The sequence below is a fragment of the Molossus molossus genome, unplaced genomic scaffold, assembly GCF_014108415.1.
Source record: "Molossus molossus isolate mMolMol1 unplaced genomic scaffold, mMolMol1.p scaffold_m16_p_7, whole genome shotgun sequence".
Lineage (NCBI taxonomy): Eukaryota > Metazoa > Chordata > Mammalia > Chiroptera > Molossidae > Molossus > Molossus molossus.
The window spans coordinates 13,832,353-13,845,946 of record NW_023425401.1 but is presented as its reverse complement, the minus strand read 5'-3'; the positions used below and the strand labels follow the sequence as shown (position 1 = coordinate 13,845,946).

Here is a 13,594-nt window from a genome sequence, read left to right as displayed (position 1 = left end):
CGCATGGGTCATGTTAAATACTTCTAGAAACTCATCTGGGACAATTTTAGACCCAGAAAAGCCCTAACATCTAGTAAAATGACACCCAGCACTACACAGATAGACCACATTATACTGTGGCAGGAGTACCCGGATAAAATCACGGACCCTAAAACATCAATGTAGCAAGGAGAAAATGTGTGCTATAAAATACAGTCATGTACTGAGTATCCGAGACTTCATAGGTTTTCTCACTTGATCTTCACAGGAGAATGTTAGAAGGATCCTTATCCTTCAAGGTACCCCCCCAATCATACTGAGAACCTACTATGTATGCATCATACACCATAGCAGCAGATGTAAAGATTTCTTAGATAAACAATTTTTAAATTCCCATTTACAGGCAAGTAAAATGAGACCCGAAACAGTAAATTGCTAACTTTTGTTATTCAAATGTAGGTTTGTGATGATAAAGTCCATGTTCTTTATCCTGCACATATTATGTGCCTTACCTATTTCCACTCTCCCATCACATTCCCTCTCCAAGTTACAGGAGGAAATGGTAAGATTCAATAAGAACAGTTTGTAACAGAGTCAACCAACTAATTCTTTTACATCCAAGAAACATTTATTACACTACCACTTTGCTCACCTAAGGACTTATGTACAACTTAGAACTATTTAAAGCAGGGCCTATGAATGAAATGGCATGCCAAAGAAAAAGTGGGTTCAAAAAGAATCGTAATTTCAAGAAAAATCTAAAACTTAAAAAAATGCAAAATACATCATGTCACTATTGACTATTAAATAATTCAACCAATAACTCTTCATTGAGTATTAATTATGTGCAAGAGAGAGAGTCCACCAGGGAGGCAAGGGCAGCAAGGAGCCCCTGCCTTCAGGCAGCTGACAAGCTGGAGGGACAAAAGGCAGAATCTGAGGAAAACTGGGATGGGACCTGAAACCGACCTGTGAGGTCCAGGCATGAGGGCGCAGAGAAACCACCGGGCGGGCATGCCGCGCGGGCTCTGAGAGCAGAGAGGAGTGAATACGGAGACATGGGGAGGAGAACCTTCCCAGACAGAGGAGACCATACACAAAGGAACAAGGCACCGCCGTGTTCATCTTAGCTACAGAACGTGGCACTCGGAGGGAAGGAGCGGGATGGAGGGTGATGCTGGTGGTTTGGGCCAATGGCTGAAGGGCCATGAACACCCTGCTGTGGACTGTAGACTTTGACTTGGTGGGCGATACGAACCCCAGAAGATTTTTAAGCAGAGAAAGGGCAGGAGTGAACTGATGACAGAGGAGTGGTCATCTGATCCCACGGTCAGATCCGGAGGAGGCTGGGGAGAGAGACAGGCAGATCTGGTACCGGGGAAGGAAGTCCTGCCTGAACGGGCAGAGGAAATGGGAAGGAGGTGGTCACGAGAGGTGAAGGAACTAGAACTGATAAACTTTGTGCCTGAATGGATGTGGAGGCCAGGGAGGGGGGAAAGAGCAACCAAGGATGGCTGAGCTTTGAGCTTAGTTAACTGAGAAATGGGAACATCATTCCTACAAAGGGAATAACCCAGATAAGCTCTCTGAGGAAACACAAGGAGAGATGGAAAGAGCAGTGGGCGACCCAGAGGGCATGGTCAGCGGGCACCTGGAGAGCTTGGGAGAGCCCAGCACTGCACAGGTACACTTAGAAGGCGCGTGCACATTTTAAAGTGGTGATCAGCAAACATCAACAATTAAATCAAGCTTGGGAGTTATTGTACTTGAACAAATACAGTTGTTTAGAATTTTTGTAACTCAAAAACAAAATAATGAAAGCTCCAACATAAGGATCAGCTGAAAATATTTAGTACTTTACACATATTAAGTTGAACCTAACATTGGCAATGTAATACAGTTCAAATAGTAATTAATATGTAAAAGACCTAATACATTGTCGGATACTAAATCCTGTCTCTGTTCTATTCAACAACAGTTACCTCACTTGTGCTGAGTGTCAAGGACTAGTTATGGGGTAACAGGGTGTTTTCATCAAACTTCAGAGGTATCAGGCACATTTACAGTCATTTACAGATAGTATTTTAGAAGATGAGGGAGTAAACAACCCTTACTGTTCACAGTTGCTCTTTCCCCAGCACTCTCTCTCTTACAATTTGGTCACAAATACAATCACGGGAACTAAATTCAAAAACAGGTAAGGGCACTGTCCTCAAGTCAAAAGCCATAACCCCATCAATATAAGAAGCAGTATTCTTGGTTCTTAAGAAGAGACTGTGGGATTTAGACTTACCACCCAAAGTCGGTGGCAAGATATCACAAAAACTAATTATAACAATTAAATGAAACAACCTGGCTCTTGGCAAAGTTAACAAATTAGAGTTTATTACTATATGCTTATTCTTATTTTATAAAATGTACATGCCTATAACATGCAGTGTATTCTTAAATTACCAGAATGATAGTAAAAATATTTACTTAAGTATAAGTATTTACTATAAGTATTCACATTGAAATCTGTGTGAGCTGCTTAATAAGCAGTATTTTAGAGGATGAGATGCTCATTAAAAACACTTCGTTTCTCCATTTCAAACCTAGTACTGATATTTTTAGGTCAAAGCCTTCTGAATTTCATACATCAACTTTTTCCCTAACAATACAAACAGCTTCCATATAAAAGACAACAAAATCAAATCTGGGGTGTGTGTGTGTGTGTGTGTGTGTGTGTGTGTGTGTGTGTTTTAATCTTAGGGATTAAAAAAAAACTCAGACTGAATCTTAGATAGAATATGATACAAGGGAGATATTCAATAAATACTGAGTGAACAAATAGATTCAAAAATCATAAAAATAAATTCTACTATATTCATTTATTAACAGAGCACACCTCTCCACACCACTGAAAAAATATATATAAGGACAAGTGACTAAAACTCTAGGTAATAACCACCTTCACAGTATATTAGACATAGAAACACATGTTGTATTATTTAGGTTTATTATTAAACATATTTTATTTTGGTGTTGAGGCACGATGTCATTTTACAATACTAATTAATACCTCAAATAGTCAACGTTTGTGGGTTAATATACTCCATTCAACATTTTAATAACAGTAAACAAAAACAGCTCAGCTATGCAGTAAAATCCATCAAACCACACAGATGGTTATAAGGTTTTCATTATGTGGTTTCCATAGCAATCATATTGCAAATCTGGAAGCTTCTTGCAAATAAGCAGCTTGTATTTACATGCCTCTCAGCTGCAGCACAAACTCTTCAATGTGTGAAGTTATTATTCCAATCACACATTGTTCGAGGGATCATCAGAAGATTTTTTTTTATCAGACAATATGAAAATAAGAGTAAGGTGAAATTGCAGGATATAATTCAAATATAGTTATATATTTATTCAACTAATCAATGAATATCAGAAATGTTCTAGGTAGTCACTGAAAGGTTTTAACATTAAACCCTGTCAAAAATATAAAATTTCCAGGATCAATCAGACCCAACAGAATCCAAAAGAATGAACTCCATCCTCTCTCGTCTTCTCAATACACATCGAGCCCTTCTTTCCAAGTTGAGTGAAGAGGGGAAGAATAGCCAAGACCCGAACCGTCCCAAATCTTTTTAGGATGACAACCATTTGAGAAAATGCTTACTGTGGGAAAAGTCAAAACCTTTTTTTCTCCTGCTAGATTAATCAATTTAATTTACAAATTGATCCAGTTCCATAACAGATGGATTATTACCCTAATAAAGATCACAAATATGTCTAGCTATGCAGGTTTTACAAAATGGCTATTTCTGGTTTATTACTGTGCTTTTTTTTTTTTTTTAAAGAATAAATAACAAAACAACAACAATAAAAAACTAAGTGAATTACACATGTACTGACATTGCTTAAAAAAGACTAAGGACAATTTGCTAAGACCAACCAGGGTATGTGATGAATTTATTGGGATGACATTGGTTAATAAAATTATATAGGGTTCAGGTGTTCAATTCCATAATACATCATCTGTATATTGTATTATGTGTTCACCAACCCAAATCAAGTCTTCTTCATCACCATTTATCCCCCTTTTACCCTCTACCTCCCCAAGACCCCTTTCCCTCTGGAAATCATCATACTATTGTCTGTGTCCATTACGTTTTTTTTTGTTGTTGTTATTTTTTTGCTTAATCCCTTCACTGTTTTTACCCAGCCTCCCAGCCCCCTCCCCTAGGACAGTGTCAGTCTGTTCTCTGTGTCTATGAGTCTGTTTCTATCTTATCATGTCTTCCAGGGAGAAGAGGAGACAACATAAGAAAGTCTCTGACACACACGATAACCACCTTTCTCACTAAATACCTTCAGAAAAGAGCTCTACTGAATTATAATGTATTTTAAAAGACATAAAACATAGAACCAAAGTTATGCTCTGAGATAAAGCTTGGGTTTAGATCTCAACCTGTGACCACAGAGCTGTCTCAAGAAGTTAATATTTATTGCTTAAATGTTCATACTAGATGCATTTGTATCCATTATGTAACTAAAGCCTCACAAGGATTCTATAAGGTAATAATAGGTACCTTTACCATCACTTTATGGATGCCAAAATGACATTTACAGAGCGTGGCTACCTTGTCCAGCTTCACATACCCAGGGAGACAGAGCTGGGACCTCAGGTTGAGCACATGCCTCTAAGCCCCAGCTCTAAGTCACGGTGCCCCTTCCTTGATTCCAGGAATATCGTCAGTATAGAGGGACTGTGTTCTAAAATTTCATTAGAATATTGACTATTTGTGAACTTGGGAAACATTTACACATAAGTGGATAAATTCTATCTCCCACGGCATTGTACTTGAAGTACATCTTCGGTTTCTTAGGTTAAGTGATTCTTTCAAGGATGAGTGAGAAACAGAATCTCAAGTTGGGACGCTCTGCATCCCTTCCTAGTCCAGCTCTCCCTTCCCGCCGCCAAGGCCGCGCAGGCGCCAATGCCCCTGAAGCCAGCACACAGCATTTGATGTTTTGTAAATGTCTCTGATGCAGACTCATAGTTGAAAATGGATTTATTTCTAGGCCAGCTAGCTTTGTTTTCTCACTTAATTTCAATATGGAAAACATGGTTAAATATACAGGGTAAAGTTTAGTCTTTCTACAAACAAAAATCTGAAGGAAGTTCACCTCCATTTCAGAACAACAGGCTACTGTGCACGTTTCATCAAGGGTTCAGGCCCAGGGTGTTGCACGCAAGGTGTCCCCGAGCGGGAGAAGATGGGACACATGGATGAGGAACCAAAGACACCTCTGGCCAGTCCTAGCAGGACAGTGTGAAAGAGAGAGAAATGCAGGAAGGATTTACACCAATGGTACCTCCCCCTCTTCTCTCTCAGGACCTGGGCCAAGCTGTGCAGCTGGTGGAGGGTTAGGAAAGGGGAAGAGTAGAGTCACAGGGGTACAACAAGGGAATTAAAAATCATGACAATGCAGAAAAGTGAGTTCCGAAGGGCCTATAAACCCTGCACTACTGGTCATTTCAAATACGACACTTCTGAAGATTTTTCCTATCTATTAATAGACTGACATATCATTTATAGCAATAATAAATAGACTTTTATAAAGTTAAAAGCATGTAACTTTTAGTATTATCAAAACGTCAGAATCAACAGAAAGATAAAGATGACTGAAATGGCAAAGTTAGAGTCATGTTTACTCTCCTGGAAATGAGGCAAACTGCGGCCTATTGTGAAGGTTCCAGTTTTGCATGTAACCTTGACACTGTTTCTAATTGTCAGTGTTATCTTTGTAAAGTGGAAAGAATGTCTATCCCATAGTACTTTGAACAGAATTTGGGGAGGAGCTAGGTGTTTTGCAACCATTTATTAATTTAGCAACCAAGAAAGTTAATGTGATATAAAAGGCAACAAAATAAGCAATAGTTATATAATCATACAATCTAATTTTCAACTTTAACAGTCATTCTTGTAGGGTTTACCATTGCATTTCAAAAGCAAAAAAGAATGCCATTAGATTATAGTACATTTCTGCACTATATTAAAATTAATAATTTGTACATAACTCTAGAAGAAGTACAAAAATAATGATTTTTTTTTTTACAGACAAACTTATTTACATCAAGCTAGGATGTTGGGAAAAATCTCAAATTAAAGCAAGGATCTCATTTGACAGAATTGGGGGGGGAAACTTAAAGGAAACCTTCGATACGATCACTTCTTTCATTGAAGGGGAACCGGACTGGGGTGCTGAGTGACCAGACCAAGGTCATGCAACTTGCAACCTGCTCTCCTGTCCCTGCACTGCCTTCCGTGCAACACGCTGCAGACGTTTCTGAGCAAGCCTGCCGCTGTTCTAGAGGGGCCTGTCTATTCAGGAGCAGTCTTACACAGACTCCATCACCCACACGCGACTACGACAGGCAAAGAAAGCACACAGGTTACAAGTAAGGTTTTCACAGGCCAGATTCCATCAGAAGCAACTGTGAGGCAGAAAATGATCCTCCTCCTACAGAGAACTGGACAAGGGACAGTTATGACACGTGGCTCCTTCTTGCCCAGTATATTCTATTCACTATCTGCTAGAATATAAAATTCTTCTAGCTATTCTTTAAAGCTCAAATTCTTAGCTTTTTAATTAAAATTTATAATAAATTTTGCATATTAAAATTCTTTTAACCCAAGGAAGTCCAAATTAAATTACTACTCAGTTATAAAGCTACTGGCTTTTTGGTACAATTATAGTTTGCCACGTGTAAAATCTCTTTCTAAAATTTAAATTAACCTTTTTCATACTATTCTTGTTATAAAAACAGTATCTGTTAATTGCTGAAAGTCAGAAAATAGAGATAAGCAAAACTAAACATTTTTCAAAATCATCCAAGACCTATCTATCCATTACCACAACGAACATCTTTCTAGACCCTTTATTCAGTTTCTGGGTTTTCTTTACACTCATTTTAAATAAGAATATCCCAAATGTATATGTATTTCATTATAAACTATGTTGAATCCCTTTTTAGAAAGTAAAATATTTCATCTCAACTTAGATTTTGGTTTGTTTTAAATTGTGATCTGTAAAAACATACCATGTAATGATAAATAGGTTGGTGTTAGGATCACCTCATTGTAACGTGGCTGCTTCGCGCGGACCTACGACTGTCTGCTAACCTTAGGGGAACGCGGGTCTACAGACGCAGAGCTCAGTTGTTTCAGGCTTTGGCTGTTTCCTCCATCTGCTTATGCAAACACACTCACCCCTTCACGGGCAGTGTGCCTTAACCTCATTTTCAACAACCCAGAAAGCAAAAACACAGACCCATGAGAGGAACCATCACCCACTACTGGTTCCTTATCCCTGGCACCAGCACTGGTTACTTTTGGGGGGAATGGAGGGTCTAGGAGGTCAAAACTATTTCCATAATAAAGTTAAGATATTTGCCTTTTTCATTGTGTTAACATTTGCTCTGATGCTGCAATGCAATGATGGGTAAACTGCTGACACCTCAGCATAAATCAACGCAGTGGCACCAAACTGTCACTGTGTTCTTCGCTGCCTTGCACTAGCACTAAAAACAAACAAACAAGCCAGTTTCACCTAAGAATGTCCTTGATAAAGTAGCAAAAATTATTTTAATTTAATAGCAACCTTGAGTCCATGCCTTTTAAATGTTCTGTGTGATAAAACAGGAGGAACGCATAAAACCTTTCTGCTGCATCTCCAGATGTGCAAGAGGATGAGCAGCGAGCTGAGCAGCGGCCTCTCCCACCGTTCTTCCTCCAAAGAATAACTGACACGCTACACTCGCTCAGACATGGGAATCTGGCAGATACTTCTCAAAAAATGAACTAAACGAGCTTCTTATTTCAAAGAAAACAACAGACAGTTTATGGCCAATGATCAAATTTGAGGTTTCAAGTAAAAATCAGAATTTTAAGAACTGACATCTGCCACTGAGAGCTTAACAGCTCCCCAGGGAGACAGAAACACCGATGAGGGAGAACACTGACTGACCACCTCTTGCACGCCCCCTACTGGAGATTTGGCCCACAACCTGGGCATGTGCCCTGACCGGGAATCGAACTGGTGACCTCTTGGTGCATGGGTCAACGCTCAACCACTGAGCGACATGAGCCGGGCAACAGCTCCCCAGTATGTAAAGACTTTTCTGATGAGATTGGTGAAGCTATTAATGAATGTGGTTTTTTAATTGTATCACAGTTGTGTCAATATTTGGAAGCTCTGTACAATGTAGTGAACCAATATTTTTCAACTGACCAATGATGTTACAAAAACACACAGGGTTACCCAAGTACAAGACAGGCCCAAGAATGTCAGTGTAACAGAGTATGAAAAATTCACTGATGCGGCTTTGGATTCAACATTGCAACTAATCTTGAACTACCCCTTGTCAAGTTTTGAGTACAGTATCAATGAAGAATATGCACAATTACCTGCAAAAACTATTTAAATACTTTCCTTTTCCTACTACACATCTGTGTGAGGCTGGATTTTTTTCATACGCTGACTGTACTTAAACTAAAGCAACATACCCCATCAGGGAGTATGTTTGCAGAAGCAAATACGAGAGTCTCGGTGTCTTCTGTAAGGTAGACATCCAAGAGATCTGCAAACACGGAAACCATGCCACTCTGCTTACTGACATTTTTAAAAAAATGTAGATCTTTTTCTTAAAGATACATTATTTATGTTCATATATAATGCATTTATCATTGTAATTTTAATTCATTCATAAACATTTTAAATATTTCTCAGTTTTAATTTCTAACAGTAAATACTGAGAGGTATAATCCACATAAACAAAAGCTTTTTGGGGTTCTCAGTAATTTTTAAGATTGTACAGGGCTTCTAAGAACACAAAGTTTGAGAATCATTGCCCTGTACTTTCTAGGGTAGTGTTGTTAAATATCTAAACATTGTTGATCCATGGCATGAAAAAACTGATACCCTGCTAACCCATAACACCGATAATTATCTTATATTCCCAAAGCACACAAACTCAGGAATGAATTACATTACATTGTTGACTCATATTGAGCTGTTGACCAAAATCCTTATGTGTTTTCCCATTTGCTGAGCCAAGTCTTTTCTTTCTTATACTTGTGCAACCAGATTTTTGGAGCAAGTGTGATATCCTATTATATTTCACCTTGTTAGATTCGATCCATGATTTAGGTCTACTGAGAGCATTGCCTGTGTATCTTCATCCAAGGCATTGATTAATATAATGATATGAGAATATTGCGAATTAAACCCTAAGGCATTCATAAAATCAATTAATCAACACTCTCAGGGCACAGTTGTATGATCAGTTATCCAATGTCTTTATATCTACAAAGCTTTTGTGAGAATCCTGGCCAAATGACTTACTAAAGTCCAATTACAGGTCATTTCTTTGAACCTGTGTTGGTTTCTGGTAATTATTATTTCTTACTCTAGGTTGCATAAAGGACTCCTTGACGTCTTATTTGGTAGCTTCTCTGGAGTCCACTTCAAAGTCCCCAAACTGTCTAGAAATTGCAGAATCCACCTGTAGTGGATAACGCAGGGCTCCTCCCAGGTGCCCGTTCAGGGCCAGCACGACCGTCCTCCACCTGCGGGAACTCAGATCGCTGCTGGCTCACAGCTGTGTCCCTCACAAGACCTTGCCCTTGGCTGTAGGAAATTGCCTCACTCAAGGTCACACCCTCCCAGAGGACAGCCTGGAGCCAATGACTAGCTGGCGTGGGGAAATGAAGACAGGCCCCTTTGCCTCAATTTGGCACAACTGCAGCCATCCAGCCCCATGGCTCCCTGAAGGAAGGTTCAGCCGAGGCCTAGGTCACAGCTGCATCGTGGGTCAGCTTCTCTAGTTCAGTCGGCCTCCCTCGCTTTCACACAAGGGTGTCTCCCAGGATCACTCACCAATAAATCTACAAACCACTGTCTCAGAGTCTGCTTCAGGGAACCCAACATAAGAAACGGAAACTTTCTATTCTTTCTAAAAAGTTTACAATTGAATTGCCAGACTCCATACTCCAACATCTTTTTCGGCCTCCGTGTTTCCCTCAAAATCAGTGACAGCAGTTCAATGACTTCATTCACAAGTTGTCCTATGATGCAGTCTTATCTGAGCCAGCGGACAAACGTAATTCCTATTCACCTTTAAGACACAGCTCAAGTGTCCCCCAGGGTAGGACGTTTCCCCAAAGCCCCCCAGACGGCTGAGCACTCCCGGCCTCCCGCCCTCGCACCCTGGCACAGGCCTCCCTCCTTCCTCACGAGCACTCTGAGCATCTGTCTACCAGTCAGGGCGCTTTCCCTCCGAGTGTGAGCTCCCCAAGGGCACATTTACATTACACAACACGTGGGGGAACAAAAGCGTGTTTTCCGTGAGTGTTTGTTGAGTGAAAAGTGGATGATTTTGGCATTCTATTAGAATCTCTTTGACCATCCGAGGCTTCTGTTACCTCTTACCAACCCAAACAGCTGAAGGATAATTCTTTTTTTTTTTTAATCCTCACCCGAGGACATTTTTCCATTTTTTGTTCAGGTAGAGTGGGAGGGAGAGAGAGGAACAGAGAGAGAGAAACATTGATGTGAAAGGGACACATCGAGTGGCTGCCACCCGCACGACTGACCAGAGCTGGGGACAAACTGCAACCGAGGTACGCGCCCTTAGCGGGAACCGAACCCGGGTCTCTCAGGACCGCAGGCCGATGCTTTAACCGCTGAGCCAAACCGGCCAGGGCTGAAGGATAATTCTTGACAGAAAAGGAGCAAATAAAGTAGAAACTGAATTGTTTTATTTGAATTATTGCCCCTCGTGAATTTCAAAAACAAGCAAAACCTCATAGCAATCATATACCTTTTGTACTCAGTATAATTTACAAATCTCAGCTATTTTCAAATGTTCTTTGGTTATCTGGCCATTTCAGTGGTTAACACATGTCTCTTTAAAGTTACACTCATTGGACAGATTCTAGCACAAAGGCATTGATATCTTTTAGTTTATCTCCCTTTTTTCCTCATTGGGATAACTTGGCATTAAATGGTATTTTTAAATACTTGCTTGTCTTTAATATCATACATTTGTGCCTATTCTTTCTCTGAATTTTCTGAAACGTGCCTTCCTAAAGCTCGGCAAATATGTCTGGGTGATGGCCAGTTTTTTCCTCACTGGCTATGATGAATTCTAAGATAACAACTGCTTTTGTCTAATGCTTTCCACAATTAAATCTGGATGTAGCAGCAGTTTCCCTATTTACTTCCTATATCCTTCGGCCTCACTCACTTTTTAATATGCTACTTCCACGTTTAAAGTGTATCTGAAGAAAGAAAACGATGCAATGGTAATGAGTGTTTATTGCTTTTTCTTTCTCCCTATATTCTTACGGTCAATTCCTCTTAGTTGAAGATTCTTAGTTGCTAACTACTAGAAAAGCTAACCACCCCGGCCCCCCGCTGTGTGTCCCAGCCATAGGAAGCTGAGGGTCAGGAGTGCCTCGCTGTGACTCAGTGTCTGTACTCGCTTGGCTGTGCCTGAAAGCAGTACTCTACCGCCTGCTTAGAAGCCCTCACTCCAAGGAATGGAAGGGACTGAGTACACAGTATTGAATATTGAATATTTATAGGGCAATTATCAAGTAACAGCCCCCCTTGTAGTTTTCTATTACCATCATCACATGCTTCCTCTGCGATATGTAACTTCCAGTTTGGGACTAGATATTATGAGCTGCATCAATATCCCGGGCATAACCCCATGACATGTTGTTTACCTAAAGTAGAGGTGTTTGGACATTAGTAGGCATCAGGATCACCTGGAGGGCTGGTTCAAGCCCAGACTGCTGGGCCCCACCCACAGAGTTCCTCAGTCAGTGGATTTAGGATGGGCACAAGAAGGTGCATTTCCAACAAGTTCCCACCCATGCTGCTGGTCCTGGGGCTACACCTGCAGAAGGACTGACCTAAAGCTATATCTTCTGAGGATTTCTTTTCCACAGGTTTTAAATGGTTTGTGTTCTATCACTGTTTGAATGTAAATTAATTAGAACATTGTATCTTCAAATGTCACTTGCCTTTGAAGTGTCAAAATATAGCTATACCTCCCTAAATAATACTAATGGAAATTTAATTATAATGAAATTAGTAAAGCAGAAATTAATCTCCTATAGAAATGTAAATAAAATCATACCCTCTTTTACTACCTGTACAAATACAGACAAGCCAATTAAACTCTCTGAATATCAATTTTCAATCTGGAAAACAGAAATACAAAATCTACTTTAGAGAATTATCGTGAGCATAAAATGAGGTGAAGTAGCCAATACAATGCCCGCTGCATTGAAGATTTATAGTAATAGTGATTATAATAATAATAATCTGAAGATTTATTCTGCAGTAAACACCATGCTAGCCACTATGCACATAAATCTCACTCCCTCCTCAAAACCCTGTGAGGAAGGTATTGCGGTTACTCCCATTTTGCAGATGAAGAAATGGAGGCACAGACACACTTCAGGAACCTGCTCAGCATAACACAGCTATGAGAAGTGGTGTCAGGGTTTGAAGCCAGGCACTCTGCCTCCAGAGCCCAAGTTCGACCCTGACAGCTTCTTCCATGAAAGACCTTGCACAGATCTCTTGCTCCTGTGTTTGTTAATTAATTAAACAGCACTTGAATCTACTGCCATAACACACACCTTATGAGAAAGTTAATACTCATGATGTCACACTGACATATATTCTGATTTTTAACAATCTTCAATGACAAAATAACTTAGCTAACTGTGACAGTGTAAAAAAAAAAAATAGCTCCCTTGAAAAACAGTGTACACGCACAAAAACGGGAGAGGCGTGTTCGTAATGGCCACAGAAGTGAAAAGCTTGGCACTTGCCCCTCCATTTTTCTTTCGGTTGGAAGGCAGCTTGCAAATGGAAAAATCATCTCCCGTCTCCTCCCTCTCGGAGAGTGAATATGATGAGAAAACAGAGGAAGGCCAGCCCCTGAAGCAAGCAGAGCCGAGAGCAGCTTCCGTCCGAGCCAGGAGCCCAAGAAGATTGATTAATCCTGAAGAAGACAGCTCTAGTTCCTCACCAGATCTGACTGCAGTGAGACATGAAAAATGCAGCAAATTAAAGCACTTATATGACACCGAAGAATGGCACTCTCAAAATACAAGTTTCCATGTACCTATGAGGGGCTGTGCACAGACTTTCAAAATTATGATTTTAAGACCTTTTCAGTTCTAAGGTGATATGCACTTTTTGACATGCAGGAAAATTTATGATAAAATATGTGATAGTTATAGAAAATGAGAGGTGAAAATGTGGTACAGAAAGGGAAAGATCTTGTAGAATGAGCATTTCTGTAGAAAGGACCTGAGTCTGCAGGGGCAAGGGGGGGCTAGACATCGAAGTGCGTGTGAGGGAGGTCTCGGGAGTCATTCCTGCAAAATAGCATTTGATGTTCTTCAAAGTACATCAGAATAAAAACCTGAGCTTAAAAAACAACACACTTGCTCAGTTTTGGCCCCCTAAAGGGATAGGCTGAACCCTCATTTGTAAAGTGTCTCTTACTTGGATTCTAGAAAGAAAGCCAACATAAACA

General features: G+C 40.2%; 1 protein-coding gene across 1 annotated transcript in view; it reads right to left on the bottom strand.

The window, feature by feature from the left end:
• Nucleotides 1-13,594, bottom strand: part of SKAP2 (src kinase associated phosphoprotein 2) — a 179,748-nt gene that overhangs the window by 26,214 nt on the left and 139,940 nt on the right. The window lies entirely within an intron of this gene.